The 20,786-nt window shown below is 34.8% G+C and overlaps 1 protein-coding gene across 3 annotated transcripts in view; it reads left to right on the top strand.

Moving 5' to 3' along the window:
- The first annotated feature begins 13,713 nt into the window (after window positions 1-13,713).
- LOC135210195 (arylsulfatase B-like) overlaps window positions 13,714-20,786 on the top strand; it is a 19,586-nt gene continuing 12,513 nt past the window's right edge. The window contains exon 1 of one of the 3 annotated variants that reach the window (XM_064243028.1): window positions 13,714-13,811. The gene's annotated coding sequence lies outside the window, so the exon portion shown is untranslated. Of the gene's footprint in view, window positions 13,899-20,786 lie in introns of all 3 variants that reach the window. The other 2 variants (XM_064243029.1, XM_064243027.1) reach the window with 2 other exon arrangements.

Raw genomic sequence — 20,786 nt, forward strand, 5'->3', positions numbered from 1 at the left:
ACTACTTTGTTGTTGTTATTGTAGTTGTTGTTGTTGTTGTTGGGGGGGGGGGTTATGGGAAGGTCTATGGAAATGAAAGCCTAAGAAGGTCTGAAAAAGTGTTTCACGATGAGTTGAAGATACAGGAATTTGAGGATAGGATATTTATGATTTATTTGTTAGACTGGAAATGTAAAAAAATAAAATATAATGTGCATGTTAAGCAGTACAGAACAATTATTTCTGATGAAATATAGCGTATTTATTTTAGTTTTCGTTGGTGAAACAACGCTCTATTTGATCGTATATTTTAACACGCAGCGCCAGTAAGCTGGAGGACGAATCACGTCTTGTTAAGATCAGAGGGCGGACAGAGTAAGTGCAGACAGGCAGACAAAGGCATCCCAATAGGTTTCTTTTACAGATAACTAAAAGTGGACCCATCCTACTGTCTCAAGCGCATCAGTGGCGTGGTTGGTATGGTCTTTGCCTACGACCTCGGCGGCCGCGAGTTCGATTCTCGGCCATTCCATTGATAGGTTAGAGATGTGTATTTCTGGTGATGGAAGTTCACTCTCGACGTGGTTCGGAAGTCACGCAAAGCCGTTGGTCCCGTTGCTGAATAACCACTGGTTCCATGCAACGTAAAAACATCATACAAACAAACATCCTACTGTCTCAGTTCCATCCCACTTTCAAACTAAACAAGCAAATAAAAACTTCACTAACATGAAATACTCGATGCATGTCATTCTCGGTGAAAGACAGTCCTCGCAGTGAGTCATGTACCTGTTCCCGCTGTTATGGTCTCGGGTAACAGTCAGCCTCGTACTTCCTTCCCACCTCGTCCACAGCAAACGCAGAAAACAGGTCTCAAAGCCTCAGTTTTTCAATATTTTTTATTATTCTTGGATGATATCTAAGTGTTCGCAGAGACCTCTGCTCCCATCGTTCACGAAAAACATTAACTTGTTGCAATGCTTTCTTTTGCCTTAACTCGTATTATTTTTATTAGTTTTATGTAAGAAAACTATTGAGAGGGCTATTTGTCTGTCCGTCTGCACTTTTTCTGTCCGCCCTCAGATCTTATATATAGCTGACGCGTGCAATAGTTCAGGAATAATTACAGGTTAGGCCTATGAATATAATGTACCATAATTTCAGCTCATTCAAGCAGTCTCTTTGCATTTAATCTTAAAAATATCACGCACTCATTCCTGCTTATAATCTGACATCGGAATAACTCGTAACCTACATACAAACACCAATATAAAAACAAGTAAAAAATGCCCCGAAATCGAGTTGTCTGTTTAGCGTATAATGTATGAGCCGCGGCCCATGAAAATTTCAGCCTCGGTCCGGTGGTAGCCTGTGTTGTTGGCGCCAATAGTGGTGCCAGCCGCACGATTATGTCTAATTTTACCCTTGAAAAAAATAAAAACTAATGAGGCTAGAAGGCTGCAATTTGGTGTGCTAAATGATTAGAGGTTGGATGATCCACTTACCAATCTGCGGCCCTCTAGCTTCAGTAGTTTTAATTTTATTCAAGGTTAAATTTAGCCATATATATACTATATATATATATGTATATATATATATATATATATATATATATATATATATATATATATATATATATATATATATATATTACATGAGTTGTTATAAATCCTCTTTTGCGTTTATTAATGACTTGCATATTGTTTATACGCAAGTATATATACTTACATGCACACTTATTTACTCAGGACTTACACTAATCACGAAAATCAGTTTCTGAAAAGACTGAAAATTGATGAATTATAGTCATTCATCGCTTTTTTTTTTTTTTTTTTTTTTTTTTTTTTTTTTTTTTTTTTTTTTTTTTTTTTTTTTTTTGCCTTTCGTGCAGTGGAGACAGACATTATAGATCAATTGCAAGGAGAGAAACGGCAATTGGAAAGCAATGATTCAACTCATTTCCTGTCCACAGGCCACGTAACAAAAAAATAAAAAGGAAAGTCCTCATTATTTATCTCTTCCCTTTTGTCAAGATGGTCATTGAGACCAACTTTCTCAGGGGAAGAAATCCCTTAACCTGATATTGTTGCAGGAGATTTGTTTGAGTGTGTGTGTGTGTGTGCGTGTGTTCTGTGTACTTCGATATTGTTGCATGAGTTTTTTTTTTGTGTGCGTTTTTTCTGTGTACTTCCACATTGTTGAATGAGTTTTGTTTGTGTGTGTGTTTGTTCTATGTACCCCCATTGGCATATGTTTGTGTCCTTGTTTTTCTTGTCGTGTGTTATTCACATTATATATTGATTATTTACATTTTTATATATTTATCTATTAATCTGTTCATTTATCTCCTTTCTTTTCCAACAACTGATCTCTTCTGTCAGGTATATTCATAAATTATTTTAAATTTAAATTTTAAATTTATTCCTTTATTTATTAATCTATTTCTGTCTCTCTTTACTAATAACTGATCTCTTCTTTCAGTATTTTAATAATTTATTTACATTTTTATCTATTTATCTGTTAGTTTATTAAGTTATCATCTTGTTTCTTTACTAATAACTGATTTCTTCTTTCAGTATATGAAAATAAATATTGGCATGAATGAAAAAATGTTTGAACCGACGTTCCTTTATGTAAGTCAAGTTGTGCGCTAGAGTTTGAAAGGATGACAGATCTTTTAACCAACGCTACTCTACGGAGGCCAAGTTTTGCATTGCTGTTTGAAGATCAGCTTTATTTACAGGTTGACACTCTCTCAAGGAAAATCATTCTGGTAAATTATCATTTTATCAATTATATTCAAATCGCTCCAATCTCATTGATCATTTGAAAAAATGTAGTACAAAACAATCTTCTTGTCGTTTCCTTGTGTATCGTCTCTATAGAAACTTTCATTTTTCTCTATTTTTCTATATATGTCTTTTTTCCATCAAGACGTAATTGCACAGTAACCTGATGTTTCTCTGGAAATCTTTAGGAACCTTTTTTATTATATTTTTATTTTTATTTTTTCCCCGCAGTCTGTTTGGCTTCAATTATAGATGAAATGTAATACCCCGTGCTGTTATTGATGATGGTTTCGGGAGGGTGGAGAGAGAGAGAGAGAGAGAGAGAGAGAGAGAGAGAGAGAGAGAAGGGAGGTGGGAGGAAAGATAAATAGTAGGAGGAGGAGGAGGAGGTGGAGGAGGAGGTGGAGGGGATAAAGAGAGAGAGAGAGAGAGAGAGTCTATTTAGCTCTATAGCTAATAGAGGAAGATTACTTACTTCTGTTACCAGATAACAGCTCAATTGAACTTCTTCAGTTTCTCTCTCATGCTAGATTTCTCTTATCCACGACACTGTCACCTATTTTTCAGTTTAATATTCGGATTTTACCACATTTTACAACGTTGTCATCTTTCTTCGAAGCTGAGCTGGAAAGAGTTATGAATAACTTTCCATTCCTACTTTCTCTTCATAACTCTCTAAGTCATATTTCTGTCTATAGCGAAGGCGTTATGACGAGAAAGTGGATCTTCAGTCCTTTTTATTTTATGATATTGTCATCTTTCTTCAAACCTGAGCGTGAAAGAGTTATGAATAATTGGCCATACCTGCTTTCCTTTCTATAAAGCGGTAAATGCTATTTATCTATATAGTAATGTGTTCATGATATGACAGTAGATATCCAGTCATTTATATAATGAAAACTTATGAAATAATTTTCACCAAGATAACTTTCATAAGTCCAAAGTCAAGTTAGCAAAACCAGTATAATAGTGAATAAGAATCAGTTCAAAATCAGTATAATGACAAATAATCAATACAAGATCACTATAATGACAAATAATCAATACAAAATCAGTATAATAAATAAGAATCGATACAAAATTACTGTAGTGAATGAGAATCAATACAAAATCAATATAATAAATACTGAATAAGAATCAATACAAAATCAGTATAATGAACAAGAATCAATACAAAATCAGTATAATGAATAAGAATCAGTATAATGAGTAAGAATTACTCAAATTATGAAGCAACCAGTAATTCATTGAACTTTGCTAAGGTCAATAAAGGTCACTTTGATATGGATCTTGCAAGGGATTATTCGGATTCTTTTTAACACCTACGGAATTTTCATTTGATTTTTCCTTATTCCAAGTACTTTTTTTATTAGCCACAGTAAAATAGGGTTGAGATCATTTTAGCGTAATTTATAACTTACTAAAAAGTGGGCAATATTAACAGCAAAAGTTAGTTTTATACTTGAGTTGTGAAAAGAGGTAACAATTTCATTATTAATACACTCAGTCCTCAGGTTACAGCTGGGGCTCCCTTCCCAGCAGGGCACTGTAAGCCGAAAATCGCCTTAACCCGAATCATCATAATTATAATGGCAAATAAATAGCAACAGCACCGTATATCTGGGCTAGAGTGCCAAAATAAGCAGGTTAACAGCGCCGTGGAGCAACTGTCTTAAGTCGGGAACGACTTAACCCGAAACTGATGTAACCGGGGGAACTACTGCCTGTAATCAGGATAGTGCATTGAAGTTGAAATGATCTTATATCTCCTCTGAAAAAAGGCATTTTAAGGTCAGTCTGTTTAAAACAGCAATTAGTATCTGCCACTAATGGTTTAGCTTAGCCCTTATCAGTCCTGAAAGAGCTTGTTGATAGCGCTCTGCTAAAGGTGTTCACCGGCATTACCCAATAAAATTCATCTGTGTCTTTTTAATTTCACAAAAGTATTTTTGAGAACTGTTTTCTACCAAAATGTCAGGCAGGTGAACTTCTATTTACGTTGGCAGTTTAAAGCAAATCCTCCAGGAAATTAGAATTCAGTAAACATAACAGCAGTTATCTAATTAAACTATGAACATAATATTTCACTTTGTATATGTTACGGCAGAAAACTCCCAATGTCTAATAAATTCGTTCGTTCCATAGAAACAGATTTTCATAATCAAAGTAGCCTCTAGAATTGAAAAAAAATACAAAAACGAAACAAAATAATCAAAAATCTGGTAATTTATCTCTGCCAAGAAAAGAAAGAAAGAAAAAAACAGCGAGAGGCCCAATTCCCAGCCCCCAGGCACCCCTCTACTTAACGTCATAATAATTAATTTCGTTCTTATCTGAACAGGATTTCATTAAAAGGTAGCTAAAAAAAATTTATAAGAACAAAAACGATGCAATCTCGATATTTTATCTCCACCAAGGGGAAAAAGATACAGAGAGAGACCCAGCCCCCACCCCCAGGCACCCCTCTACGTAACGCCCTCATTCTTCTTCGTCTCCCCCTCCTTCTCCTCCTCCTCCTCCTCCTCCTCCTGAGCTATCAGCCTTTTAAAAGCTGCCTGAAGGAGGATCCCTAATCTTTGTAGAGGGAACAGAAGGAGATAGGGAAGAGGGTTTCCCTCTACGTCGATCAAGTATTAGTTTGGGAAGAACGAGGGCAGTAGGGCAGGGGGAGGTATTGACTGCTAGATGTAGTTGGTAGGGAAGAGGGAGGGGGACGGGAAGGGGGAAAGGTTGGAAGACTATTGAAAAGGCTTCCGAGTGGAAGGCAAATATTCATTCTTTCTCTCTCTCTCTCTGTGTAAGGTCTGTAAGGTAAGGATCGTTTATAAATATATACAGTCAAATCTCTCTCTCTCTCTCTCTCTCTCTCTCTCTCTCTCGTGTAATGAGTATATACACACATACGTGTGGGTGTAAGCGTAAATGCATATAGGTTAATTTTCATAATTTCATAAGAGTTTTCAAAAAGAGTGCCATGTTGTGTGTATGCCTCAGTATACACATTAAAACGAATCTCTCTCTCTCTCTCTCTCTCTCTCTCTCGTCATTACGCCACTCTGCAAACAACGCCCGCAGCTTTTAGGCGTCGTGAGAGGTGACAAACAAGGAGGAACATGAAAGGAAACCTACGACTAAGCGGCTGGGAGATATGTCGAATGTCGATGGAAGTGAGGAACTTCGGAAAATTCCTATAACTTCTGATGTTGTTGTTGTTGTTGTTATCTCTGGATTATTAACCATGAGGATTATCTTTTTGTAATAAGTGATCTCTTCTTTTAGTATTTCCCATTACCCTCTGTGATTTCTTTCTGATGAACGCTTGCTATATTCTTTCGAAGCTTGAATTTCAAGTTGGTGGTCTCTGTGGGCGTCTTCCATATAAACTGGGCTTGCTCTGCTGAATGATAATAATAATAATACTCTTTGAAGGTTTAAATTTCAAGTCAATGACCCCCTATGGTGGGCTGGTTCCATAGGAATAAGGGGTTTATCTTTGAATGACAACAACAACAACAACAACAACAATAATAATAATAATAATAATATAATAATAATAATAATAATAATAATAATAATAATAATAGCAATGTGTCTTGAGAAAACTTTGCTATCGCAAAGCTAGTATTGGGTCAGTAATAAGGGACTTTCTTTTTACCAGATTTACATTAAATCGAATTGGTATTTTGCAGAATTTTCCTATTTCTTGTCATAAGACGGAGAACCGGCTCCAGGGGGCGTTAGAAAGTTTTCGAACCTCTTCGTGGAAGTCTTCGGTTTTTTTTTTTGGAAGCCTGATTCGTGTTCATTTTGCATTCAGTGTATTATAGAGCATTTTTGGTCGGCAACCGGTTGGCCTTATTTTTTCTTATTGGTGTCCCAAACCTACTTTTGGATCTGTTATTACACACACACACACACACACACACACACACACACACACACACACATATATATATATATATATGTATATATTTTTTTTTTTTTTTTTTTTTTTTGGGGGGGGGGGGGGTGGGGGGGGGGGGGGGGGGGCTACAATACTGCCTTTCTGTAGTCCGTTTCATCTTTTATTACAACTACAAGCCGAATTGGAATTTCAAACCTACTTTCTATACTTGTATACTTTTTCTTATACTTTTACCGTAATTCTACCTTTCTGTAGCCAATTTCCTCTTTAATTATAACTACAAGTCTAACTTCTTAGTTCCAGAGGTTCTTTATTCGTGTCGTGTGTTGGAACTCTTAATAATTCACCTACATTTTTTTCTACTTTATAAGTAATTAGTTAATTTATCTTTTATTTTTTTAAGAAGTGATCTCTTCTGTATGCATTTCCCATTACCTTCTGGGACTCCTTCCTATTGAACGCCATAATATTCTTTGGAAGCTTGAATTTCAAGTCATTGGCCTTGAACAGGGTTCATCTTCTGAATAATAATACTAATAATGATATCAGTCCATCGATTGAGTGCTGTGTGTATATGTGTGTGCGTGTACGTCAGTGCACAAAATTATGAATGAATTCTTTTATTTTGTCTTCCAAGGCTTTGCGTGATAAATACATGCTGTTTATTCTTCCGATAATCTCATATTATATGTCTCTCTAGCTCTCTATTTCTGTAATTCAGTAACCCATTAGGCTGGTAAAGTTCGTTGCTCGCTGCTATTTATGCTTCCACTTTGATTGCAATGAATAAATGCTATTTTTTTATTTTACTTATCTGTCATCAACGAAAATCATGAAAGGAAGTCAGTGATAAAATCTGTGGCGCATTTATTATAACTTAAACAAGTCATTGTAGCTTCGGTGATATTGTATCGAATGTAAATATTAAACAAGTCATTGTAGCTTCGGTAATATTGTATCGAATGTAAATATTAAACAAGCCATTGTAGCTTCGGTAATATTGTATCGAATGTAAATATTAATTAAATAAGTCATTGTAGCTTCGGTAATATTGCATTCAATCCAACTCTTAAATACGTCATTGTAGTTTCAATAGGATTGTATCAAATGTAACTCTTAAATAAGTCATTGTAGGTTTGATAGCATTGTATCGAATGTAATTCTGAAGTCATTATAGCTTTGGCACTATTGCTAAATAAGTCATTATAGCTTTGGTAATATTGCATCCAATCCAACTCTTAAATACGTCATTGTAGGTTCGGTAGGATTGTATCGAATGTAACTCTTAATTAAGTCATTGTAGCTTTGATAGGATTGTATCGAAAGTAACTCTTCAGTAGGGCATTGTGCGCTCGATAACATTGTATCGAATGTAACTCTTAAATAGGTCATTGTAGGTTCGGAAGGATTGTATCGTATGTAACTCTTAAATAAGTCATTGTAGCTTCGAGAGTATTGTATCGAATGTAACTTTTAAATACATCATTGTAGCTTTGGTAAGATTGTATCGAATGTAACTCCTGAATTCATTGTAGGTTTGGCAAGATTGTATTGAATGTAACTCAAAAATACGCTACTGTAGGTTCGGTAGGATTGTCTCGAATGTAACTATTAAGTAAGTCATTGTAGCATTGGTAAGGCTGTATTGAATGTAACTCTTAGATAATTCATTGTAGGTTCGTTAGGATGTATTGAATGTAACTCTTAAGAAAAGTCATTGTAGGTTCGTAAGATTGTATTGAAGAACTCTTAAGAAAAGTCATTGAAGGTTCGGTAAGATTGTATTGAATGTAACTCTTAAGAAAAGTCATTGTAGATTCGGTAAGATTGTATTGAATGTAACTCTTAAGAAAAGTCATTGTAGATTCGGTAAGATTATATTGAATGTAACTCTTAAGAAAAGTCATTGTAGGTTCGGTAAGTTTGAATTGAATGTAACTCAAAACTATGTCATTTTAGGTTCGGTAGGATTGTATTGAATGTATCGTAAATTTTCGTAGCCTCGGGTTATAGTGTATCCAGCCTCAACTTTCTCCTGCGTGAAACATTTTCACTGTAAGGTACAGACATACTCCTAAGACAATTTGCCCCTTCATCACAGCCGAGATAATTCATGCCAATTGGGAAGGGGGGGGGGGGGCGCCTGGGAATCGGGATACCACCGGATAACTTCCCTGAGGGAACCATTGTGAGCTTTCGTAAAAATCATCGGTTAAAAAGAGTCCTGTCATTGCAGTAATTATATATATATATATATATATATATATATATATATATATATAATATATATATATATATATATAATCTGAGTTTAGATCTAATGGTTTCTTTGTCTTTTTTATGTTATTTATTCAAGACCAGTAGTTTTTTCTCTTAAGAATGTGACTAAATGTGACTAAATGAAAGCCAGTACAGTAAGAAAAATCGGAGAGAGAGAGAGAGAGAGAGAGAGAGAGAGAGAGAGAGAGACTTTTTCACTTAAATGTTAAGAATCAGAAAGTAATAGCTATTTCTTCCGTTAAATGTTATGAGAGAGAGAGAGAGAGAGAGAGAGAGAGAGAGAGAGAGAGAGAGAGAGAGAGAGAGAGATATTCTTCTTCATTTTACCGTTACGAGAGAGCGAAAGAGAGAGAGAGAAATACGTACTTCTTCGCTTAATTAAATCAGGGGTGCCCAGACTGCGAGTCAAGGAGGATCCAAGATTTTGAGGAAATTCTTTTATGATATTTAGGGATTTTTGTTAATTGAAATACATGATGAAGTCAGTCCTTGTTCATAAACATTAATAAGCACTTTTGTTTGTTGTTATTGCTCTCTCTCTGCTGTGGGTAATCTTTGATTTGATGTTTGAAATGTATCTGCGCCATTGGAAGTTAGTACATTTTCAGAAAGCTTTTGAAGGATGGGTCATGGTGGGTTTGGTACTACTGAAAGAGGTCACGTACTGGAAAAGTTTGGGAAGCACTGACTTAGATGTTGAGAGAGAGAGACTTCTTCATTTAAATATATACATATATATATGTGTATATATATATACATACATATATATATATATATATATATATATATAATATATACATATATATATATATATATATATATATATATATATATATATATATACATATATATGTATGTATATATATATATATATATATATATATATATATATATATATATATATATATAGAGAGAGAGAGAGAGAGAGAGAGAGAGAGAGAGAGAGAGAGATACTTCCTCATGTAAATATATGAATAGCTTGATCACGAAGTATATAAAACGTGATGCTATGTATAATTAAGCTTTCTTTTGACTATGTTGTTCTCTGTCAAGTCAGTTTGCCTCAGTAAAGGGTCCGTACAGGACCGAAAGTACTTGGCTATCTCGCTTTTTCATTTTTTTCCTTCGTGGCAAAAAACCTTTATATATATATATATATATATATATATATATATATATATATATATATATATATATATATATATATATATATATATATATAGAGAGAGAGAGAGAGAGAGAGAGAGAGAGAGACGAGAGAGATGACGAGAGAGAGAGAGAGGGGCCTTCTTAAGGTAACTTTCCTTCCCACGACCCGAAAAAAGTAAAAGCAATAAAAGAAGAAAAGAAAAAAAAAGGTTAGGTTTAATTGGAGGCCCACAAAGCGTTGCAAACAACGAGACACCCAATTGTAAAATCCCACCAATATAACTTTTGCTTTTGCTTTTACAAATCGTTTGAATTGCTTGGGTCTACAAAATCCCTGAAGGTAAATTAGCATATTGGAAAATTATTAGCTTATTGCTTGAAACTGACCATGACGTATTGCAGGCACCGGATATATTGCAAGCACCAAAGATGCAAGCACCAAAGATGCAAGCACCAGAGATTTTGCAATCACCAGCGATATTGCAAGCACCAGAAATAATAAAGACACCACAGATTTTGCGAGCAACAGAGATGCTGCAAGCACAAGAGATATTGCAAGTGCCAGAAGTACTGCGAGCAGCAGAGAGATAGAAAGCACCTTATTTATTGCAAACACCAGATATTGCCAGCACGGGAGATTTAGCAAGCACCGGAGATATTGCAAGCATAAGAGATATTGCAGGCGCCGGAAATGTTAAAGGCACCAGAGATATTGCAACCACAATATTTATTGCAAACACCAGGTATTGACAGCACGAGATATTTAGCAAACACCAGAGGTATTGCTTGCGCCGGAAATATTAATGGCACCAGGGACATTGCAAGCACCAGCGGTCTGGTCATTCACCAAAACAGCCAGTCACAGACACTCAGAGCTGTTTAACTATGGCGGCCTCTGATTGGCTGGTACCCGGAATTAGGCGGCTCGCTCAGTGTCTCGTATTTTCGTCTGCAGCTTAGAAAACTAGTTATATGTTTGTATTTCTTCATTTATCTCTTTATCTCACCTTTTGCGAAAGATAGGAAAGTTTTGGTCATGCCATAGGATTCGGTATTGTACAACTAAATCATGATTTCCTGAAATCAGTAAGATAAAGCACAAAGGAATTACAACGATGAAAAGTGAAGAGAGAAGCATTTCATTCTTTATAACTGTTTTTACTTATCATCGGATTTTGCATTATTCATGCGATCAGGGCATAGTAAAACTGTCGCTCCATACGACAATATGAGACACTGAGCAAACCGCCCGCCTACCTCCCGTTGCCAGCCAGTCAGAGGCCGCCAAGCAAAAGTGTAGTAGTCATAGGGTTCAAGCAAGAATCCACCTTAAGTGAACCAGTTTATAGACTGGGAGTGTAGTCTCACTGCAGGGTTGCCAAGTTGGCAACTTTGGTGCCAAAATCATGAAAGTTGGCAACTTTCTGAGGTGGTTGGCAACAGAATTTTGTGGTTGGCAACTACTACCGAAATTGGCAACTTGTTGGCAACTTTCGGTTATCAACAATATATTGTTGCTTTTCTGAACGATTGTTGCAAAATTTCTACTGCAAAGTCCACAATTATGCTTTGCCGCTTACCATCACAGCCAGAATAGTTTGAAATAATTAATTTCTTGCCAATACAAAGGTCAAACCTCCACTCTGACCTGAGTAATCAAGAATTAAGAACGACGTTTTTGCCGCCACAGCCACGTTTGTTGTGTTGTGTTGGAGAGTTGCTGTGATATTTTGCTTGATTTCATAGAGTTATGTGATATTAGTACGATTTATTGTTGTGTCTGTGTGTATAGTATCTCCTTTCTCGATAACACGATCATAAAATTTACGTAGACCGATAAGGGAGTATGCCTTTTGTCGGTTTACGCATCTTATGACGTTTGGAATTATAGGGCCTATCCTTATATTCAACTGTTTTATTTTGGTTCTTGTGTTTATTCTTGTTTTTGTTGCTGCTGTTATAGTGCTTGTAGTGTCTTCCAAAATTTTTCATATGGTATCCTAACATTGCAGAATAAACATAGGCCTATTCATAAAAAATATTGGCGCAAAGAATATCCACCTACTCTTAACTGAAATTTAGTAATGCTTCAATCAAAAGTAATCAGATCTTTATAAATATTGTCTGCGCTAGAATATTCTCCTAACAAACAAAGAGAGAGAGGAGAGAGAGAGAGAGAGAGAAGAGAGAGAGAGAGAGAGAGAGAGAGAGAAACTGACTCAATAAGAATGCCCCAAAACCAAATGAATCATGGGCTACTCGCAGTCGCAGACTGGTTTGGATCATTCTCATACATAACTTCAGCTGTCATACTTTTTCTAATTCTAATCTTATGATGCCTTCCTACCATAGCCTTCATTCTCATAGAAACACTACAGCAGCTTATATTTACTCGTCACAGCAATATAATTTATACCCTTTAGTAAATATATTTTCAGTATAGTTCATTGAAAGCAGTTTAATAGTTGGTGTAAGGCTGAGACAGTCCTAAGATTGGCCATCCACGCATATGTGTGTATGTAATCTTCTTTATAAGTGTACATTCCACTGTATACTTACATTATATATCGTGGAGTTGAAAGTTTCAACTTGAAACTACTATATTAATAACAAGATATACTACCCTATTTCCAACAGATACGGTTAGAAAACCATTTGCAATAAGAAATTGACGTGTAGGCCCATGCCCTGTCATGTCTCAAAATATAAGAATTTTATGTATGGTCTATGCTTAAAACTGTATCAAAATATAAGAATAGTGAGGTCTATGCCTTGACATTGCCTCAAAATATAAGAATTTGATGTGTAGGCCTATCCCGTCATTGCCTCAAAATATATGAATTTGGCGTGTAGGGTTATGCCCTATCATTGGCTCAAAATATGTGAATTTCACGTGTAGGCTTATGCCCTGTCATTTTCTCAAAATATAAGAATTTGATGTGTAGGCTTATGCCCTGTCATTGCCTCAAAATATAAGAATTTGAACGTGTAGGCCTAAAGCCCTGTCATTGCCTCAAATTGATAAGGAATTTGACGTGTAGGCCCTATGCCCTGTCATTGCCTCAAAATATAAGAATTTGACGTGTAGGCCTAAGCCCTGTCATTGACACAAAAGGTATTTCAACAAAATCCATAGACTCCCACTACTGTTTATTTATCTCATCCTCACGTGGGAGCAATAGATAGATAGGTAAACTTAATGTGATAACACATTTGAATTTTGGCAGGAATAATGGAAAATCAGCTGTTGTTACTTATTGGGGCTTGGGGCGTGAAGGGGGGGGGGACAGTTGCCCCCCCCCTAAATGACACCCCTTACTGAGATAATAAATGCAAATCGAAAACTACTATTTGTATCAGTACAAAATTTCAACACAACGATTTATGATACCTTGTGAAATTCAAGTTTCTCTCATTTTATGGCAAATGCACAGGTAACTAGAGAAAATGCATTAAGGAAGGATGTTTTTGGCTAAATTAATCAAGGGTTATTAGTGGAAAAGGGAGGTTGGCAACTTTTGGCAACTTTTCTAGCAATCATTGGCAACTTTTAGCCTTGAAAATCTGGCAACCCTGGCCTAGTCTGCGTCTCTGCGATCTTTCAGTTGCAAAGCAGGCGAGGAGGAGAGAGGATGCATTTTCGGCTCTGCATGTGATTGCTTGCTTGCTCCCTCTCTATCTCACTCTTTCTCCCTCCCTCTGCTTTCAAGGTCTGCGTTTGGGCGTGCGTGCATGTGGGTGTGTGTGTGTGTGTTGTGTTGGTGTCTGTGTCTCTGTGGGAGGATTTCGTTGGACAGGTAAGATGTGGCAAGGCCAATAGAATACCAGGTCAACCCATGGCCGCTCGAAATTTTTGTCGTTTGCGCATCCATGACGTCAATAGGTTCAAAAGAGGTCCTAGACTGAACCTATGGTCAGTCTGTAATGAGCGGGCCAGAAGGTCAGACATCCATCTCTCTCCTACTCAATCTGTCTCAGGCCTTGCTCTGTCTCAAGGTCATATTGGTCCCAAGGCCTACAGAATTTTAACTCGCACCAACTTGTCGTCTGATCAATTTTGCACCTTAGCATATTTTTTTTTCTTAAATTTCCAGATATGATTATTGAGAGGTCACCATTGTATAAATATAAATCGCCTCCATCATATATGATAACGGTAATAATTAATAATAATAATAATAATGATAACCATAATAATAAAAACAATAATAATATAAAGAGTATAATAATAATAATAATAATAATAATAATAATAATAATAATAATAATTATAATAGTATCAAGAATAAAAGAATAATAATAATCATAGCAATATTATTATTATTATTATTATTATTGTAATACTCCTGATATTACTATTATTATTGTTGTTGTTGTTGGTCGTGGCTGCTTGTTATTATTATTATTATCATTATTTTATAATATTAATATCAGATATAATAATAATAATAATAATAATAATAATAATAATAACAGTATAATTAAACGTGATTATGAATAAGCAGTCAGAGAGAGAAAGAAAACGAGCGAGAGAGGACACGTGTCTCAGTTGTTGAACCTAGTGACGTCACATTAATAACGGCTATCCGAGCGAAAGCTGCGCGTGGGTTGACCTGTATATTCTTTTGTGGTTCGCTCACGAATTCTTATTATTGTCTTTCTCTAAACTTCAGTTCATTTGGTACTCTTTTTTTTTTCGCGGTAGTCTTTTTTTTATGTTCGTGTGATGTTATATATATATATATATATATATATATATATATATATATATATATATATATGTATGAGTGTATGTATAGTATATATAAATATATATATATATATATATATATATATATATATATGTATGTATATCGAGCTACAATGTCCTTTAATATCTAATTCGCTCTACCTCGGAATTAATATATTTTCATATATGCTTAACCGAAGTTGAAGCTTTTACCTAAGGTAAAAGCTTCACTGACGTTCCTGGATTTGAAAGGATCTATGGGTTCGATCCCTGGTCCAGGCAAGTCTATGAATCACGGAAATGTAATATGACTATATATGATGCATGTATGCATCTGATATATATATATATATATATATATATATATATATATATATATATATATATATATATATATATATACCCGTGTTATTTATATACCTGTATTCAATTCTCCCTACTTCAAACATTATTTCAGCTTATAATACGAAATCATTCTTGAAAATTTATTATACAAAAATATGTACATTGATTTTGGAAACTCTGAACATCAAACTACGAGTTCCAACTTTAAACAACCATTCCTCTGCTGTCCCATTGTTTTTAGTATAATTATTCTGTCATTCCTTGTGCCTCTTGACGTTGTTTACTTTTAGTGTGTTTTTATCTTTGATGCTGAAAGGTTGGTTAATTAAGTGTTGAGCTGTTTTTGGCAGTGGTTTTGTGAATATAGACTTTTTACTTTTTATGATATGGTTATTACTTTTATGTTTGTGTAATTTAGCTGAAATTTTTAAATGTTCTTCTCGTCATTTGTAAGTTGTTTGGTGTTTCTGGTCTGTTTTAATCAAGTGTGCATGTAATTTAAGTATGAGAGTTGTAATTTTACCATTAAACTGTTTTTACTTTTCAACTATTGGATCTTGTGATCAGCTCTTATTTTATGTTAACATTTTATACTTTATTTTGTAGAAAAAATCCCAGAAGATGTGGCGATGTTGTCACGAAACGTAGGATTAAAGGATAATGTGAATCTCTTCGTGTTCCTGCCCTTGATCTTCTTTAACATATATATATATATATATATATATATATATATATATATATATATATATATATATATGTATATATATACATACATATATATATATATATATATATATATATATATATATATATATATATATATTTCATCATGCAGACATACATGTGTATTTATGCATGCATGCAATAAACACATAATTTGCATATCCTTACTTCCTGTTTCGTGCGTGACAGGAACTGAATTGGAGAAAAAAACTACGTAATGGGTCATTTCAGTACTGGTGAAATTATTCTCTCTACAACAACAACAACAATAATAATAATAATAATAATAATAATAATAATAATAATAATAATAATAATAGTCTCTGTGCTTGAAGGATAGTTGAAGAAATCTCATAAGTTGCTTAAAGTTACGTATCATTGTGGTTTGTGGGAATGATTTTTTTGTCTTTGCATTGTTATTAATGAAGAGGAAATTGCTATGCATGAAACAGGACCGGTCTGGTTCATGAACTGTTAGGTACCTTACCTTACAGACCTTACAGTTCGTTCGGGTTGCCCCAGGTCCCTCAGTGTGAGGCACCTCTAATGTCTACCAGAGAGTTGCTAGTACATCTTCCGGTATATTTTGCATCTTCCAATCTTGGATGGTCTGGGATGCAGTTTAGATATTTGTCGAGCTTATTCTTAAACACATCTACGCTCACTCCTGATATATTCCTCAGATGAGCTGGCAACGCATTGAATAGACGCTGCATTATCGATGCTGGTGCGTAGTTGATTAATGTCCTGTGTGCTTTCCTTATTTTTCCTGGTATAGTTTTGGGCACTATTAATCTACCTCTGCTTGCTCTTTCTGATATTTTTAGTTCCATGATATTTTCTGTTATTCCTTCTATGTTTCCATGCCTGAATTATCATGTAGCGTTCTCTTCTCCTTTCTAGACTATATCATTTTAAGGATTGCAGTTTTTCCCAGTAGTCAAGGTCCTTAACTTCTTCTATTCTAGCTGTAAAGGACCTTTGTACACTCTCTATTTGTGCAATATCCTTTTGATAGCGTGGGTACCATATCATATTGCAATATTCAAGTGGACTACGAACATATGTTTTATAAAGCATAATCATGTGTTCAGCTTTTCCTGTTTTGAAGTGCCGTAACAACATTCCCATTTTTGCTTTACATTTTGCCAAAAGAATTGCTATTTGATCATTGCATAACATGTTCCTATTCATCATCACACCAAGGTCTTTAACTGCTTCCTTATTTGTGATTGTCTCATTATTAGGTCCCCTATATGCATATAGCTTTCCTTCTCTGTCTCCATAATTTATTGATTCAAATTTATCAGAGTTAAATACCATCCTATTTAACTCTGCCCAATCATATACTTTGTTAAGGTCTCTTTGTAGAGCGTTCCTATCTTCATCACAAGTAATTTCTCTACTTATTCTTGTGTCATCAGCGAAACTACTCACTACCGAATCCTTAACATTACTGTCTATGTCTTCAATCATAATAACAAACAGTATTGCAGCTAACACCGTACCTTGTGGCACACCGGATATTACCTTGGTTTCATCCGATTTCTCATCGTTTGCAATAACTATCTGTATGCTTGAGAGAGAGAGAGAGAGAGAGAGGAGAGAGAGAGAGAGAGAGGGGGAGGGGGCGGTTAGGGTGACGTGCACGTCCCTCCGCTGTATGTGAAGTAACTGGAGTGGGTGGCTCAATCCAGAAATTAGTACATGACACAGTAGTCAGGTATTACCGGACTAAATCGGTTTTGGCCGTTTTTTCTCGACTGGGACCTAGTTAATCAAATGGATTTTCCTGCCACTAACCTTTGCAATGTTATTGTGTGTGTGTGTGTGTGTGTGTTTTTTTTTTTGTGTGCGACCGCTGGGAGGGGAGAAATGTGTTTTGATTTTTGACGGATTTATGTGTGTGTGTGTGTTTTTGTGTGTGTTAGTGTTTAAGTTTGTGGGATATTTCTGAAGAACAGAAATTGGATGAAATTTTGTGAGGTGGGCTTTCGGCAAATCCTGTATTAGAATAATGAGTTTATCATCATATTCATTATTGAAGACATGCATTTTCGACTGCTAAATTAATATACGACTTTAATTGCTTCCAGAGGTCTTAGGTCAAGGTAACAGGTCAGGTCAGGCCTTCTGAAAAGTCGTCTTTAAAACTATCATACTCGTTTTTGAAGGTAGACAATTTCGGCTTTTCAAAGGTCATAGGTCACGGTAACAGGTCAGGTCATCGATCAGCGAAGTTTAAAATACGACTCTCAAAGTCTGCCTCCCCATAGGGGGGACAGTGCCATCAATGCACCTCACGCGGTGCACTGTAGGCATTACAGCGTCCATTCCTAAGACCCCTAGCTGTAACCCCTTTCATTCCTTATACAGCACCTCCGTGAATATTTACTTTTTTCCATCTTATTGTCCACCCTCTGTTAATAATTCATAGTGCAACTGCTTCGAGGTTTTCCTCCTGTTACGCCTTTCAAACCTTTCACTGTCAAATTTCCGTTTCAGCGCTGAATGGTCTTAGTTGCCCCAGTGCTTGGCATTATGTCTAAGATCTATAAGTCAATCTGTAAAGCCTCTCTGCTCTCGATGATTCTCCTTTCAGCGCTCAATGACCTCATCGTAGGCTCCACCAGCGCTTTCCTGGCCTTTGGTGTGAATTCTGTATTTCGTTCTTTCATTCGTATTCTGGACGGCGACGTATTCCGAGTTCCTCCTTCGTTTCCAAGAAGCGCGAGATTGCTTACGTAAACAGAACCATGCGGGTGTAAATATCCCCAAGTCGTTTAATTAATAACGGCTTTGCAGGGTCATGAATTAATATACAGTGGTTCTCACATTTTCTTTTTAGTGACGAGAACCTAACTCATTTAATTATTACCATGGCACCCCACCATATCGCATGAGTACACACACACACACACACATATATATATATAATATATATATATATATATATATATATATATATTATATATATATATATACATACATACTTACATACATATATATATATATATATAGATATATATATATATATATATATATATATATATATATATATACTATATGAGTTTGACACAATAATAATTATGAAGACCTCTGCATACTTTTTTGGTTACTTGGGGAGTAAGCCTACAAACGACTTTGTTGTTGTTGTGGGCGAGGGGGTGTGTTAAGAAAGACTTAAAAAGGTCTGAAAAAGGTCTTTGGCGTTGAGTTAAAGAGACTGGAATTTTAGGATAGAATATTTAGGAATTCTTTGTTTGAATGCAAATGTAAAAAATAAGTCATGTGTAAGTTAAAGAGTAAATAAAATTTATTTCTTGTAAAATATAGAGTATTTATTTTATTTTCGTTGGTGAAACAACGCTCTATGTGACCACAGATTTTAGCACGCGCCCCGAGTAAGTAGGGAGGTCAGATGACGCCCCCCTTTTTTTTATTAATTTTTTTTTTTTTATGTTCATTGAGATGGTCTAGCTAAGACAAAATCCATGGCAACCTTGCGGCACCCATAGGTACTGTCTATGGCCCCATATGTTGCGTGTTTATTTCGTTACAAAGTTTAATTCTTAATCCTCACACGTTGGACTGTGTAGGAGTCTCCCTCAGGATGTGCGGCTGGAACTTCAAGAGTTCAAGCGTTGATGCAATGTATTATTACCATAAAAAAAATTCAAATTTACTTTTAATAACTGACTTTCACATTTTATATATTCATTATTTTTAATTTTTTTTCTGTCGCTATTTTTTCTTTTCTAATAAAGATCTCTTCTTTATGTGATTCACCTGTATGATAATACTTTTCTTACACTGTATGCTTATTTGTTTAGTTGTTATAATTTTTTTGTCGTATTCGTCATTAACTGATCTCTTCTATGAATCACGATGATGTGAGAAAAAAATTCATATATATATATATATATATATATATATATATATTATATATATATAAATATATATATATATATATGTGTGTGTGTGTGTGTTTGTGTGTGTGTGTGTATGTGTCTGTGTGTGTGTACGTGTGTGTGTGTGTGTGTGTGTGTGTGTGTATTCTAAACTCATCTACTTCTGTATTCACCTTGTATTTTGATAAATGACTCACACTTTTATATGTTTATTATTTTGTTCACTAAATTTTCTTATGTGATAACTGATCTTTTTTTTTTATTTTATTTTATTTTTTTTGCTATAGTTCCTGTTGCTTTCTTTTGCTTCTTTTCAAGGAACATACATTTCCTTGGTAGCTTCAATTTCGAGTCATTGTTCCCTTCTTGGGTTTCCTCCATATGAATAGGGTTCATCTGAAGAAGAAGAAGAAGAAGAAGAAGAAGAAGAGAAAATCTAACTGCATCTCATAACAATATACAAAAATGGCCACCACCGGCATGAGATTCAAGCTTCCAAAGATTATTATTATTATTATTATTATTATTATTATTATTATTATTATTATTATTATTATTATTATTATTATTATTATTATTATTATTATTATTATTATTATTATTATTATTATTATTATCCAGAATATGAACCCTATACATACGGAACAGGCCCATACACAGGGGCCAGTGACTTGAAATTCAAGTTTCCAAAGAATAAATATAATGGTGTTCAAATGTTCATTTGAAAGAAGTGACAGAAGGTAATAAGAGATACAGAAACAAGAGATCACATATTAAAAAAGGTATTGGCAAATTGATAAATAGATGGATAAATTGTAAGCAATATATTAAAATACATATGAATGTTTGCTATAATATTACAATAAGTTCAAAGAATATACATTTCAATTAATTATTTTCATTTTTTATATTCACAAAGCTCACACTGTGAAACTTATTATTTATTTACTGAACTTTGACTGTAAACATTTGAAGAG

Source organism: Macrobrachium nipponense, chromosome 39 (assembly GCF_015104395.2).
Source record: "Macrobrachium nipponense isolate FS-2020 chromosome 39, ASM1510439v2, whole genome shotgun sequence".
In the NCBI taxonomy this organism is placed as follows: domain Eukaryota; kingdom Metazoa; phylum Arthropoda; class Malacostraca; order Decapoda; family Palaemonidae; genus Macrobrachium; species Macrobrachium nipponense.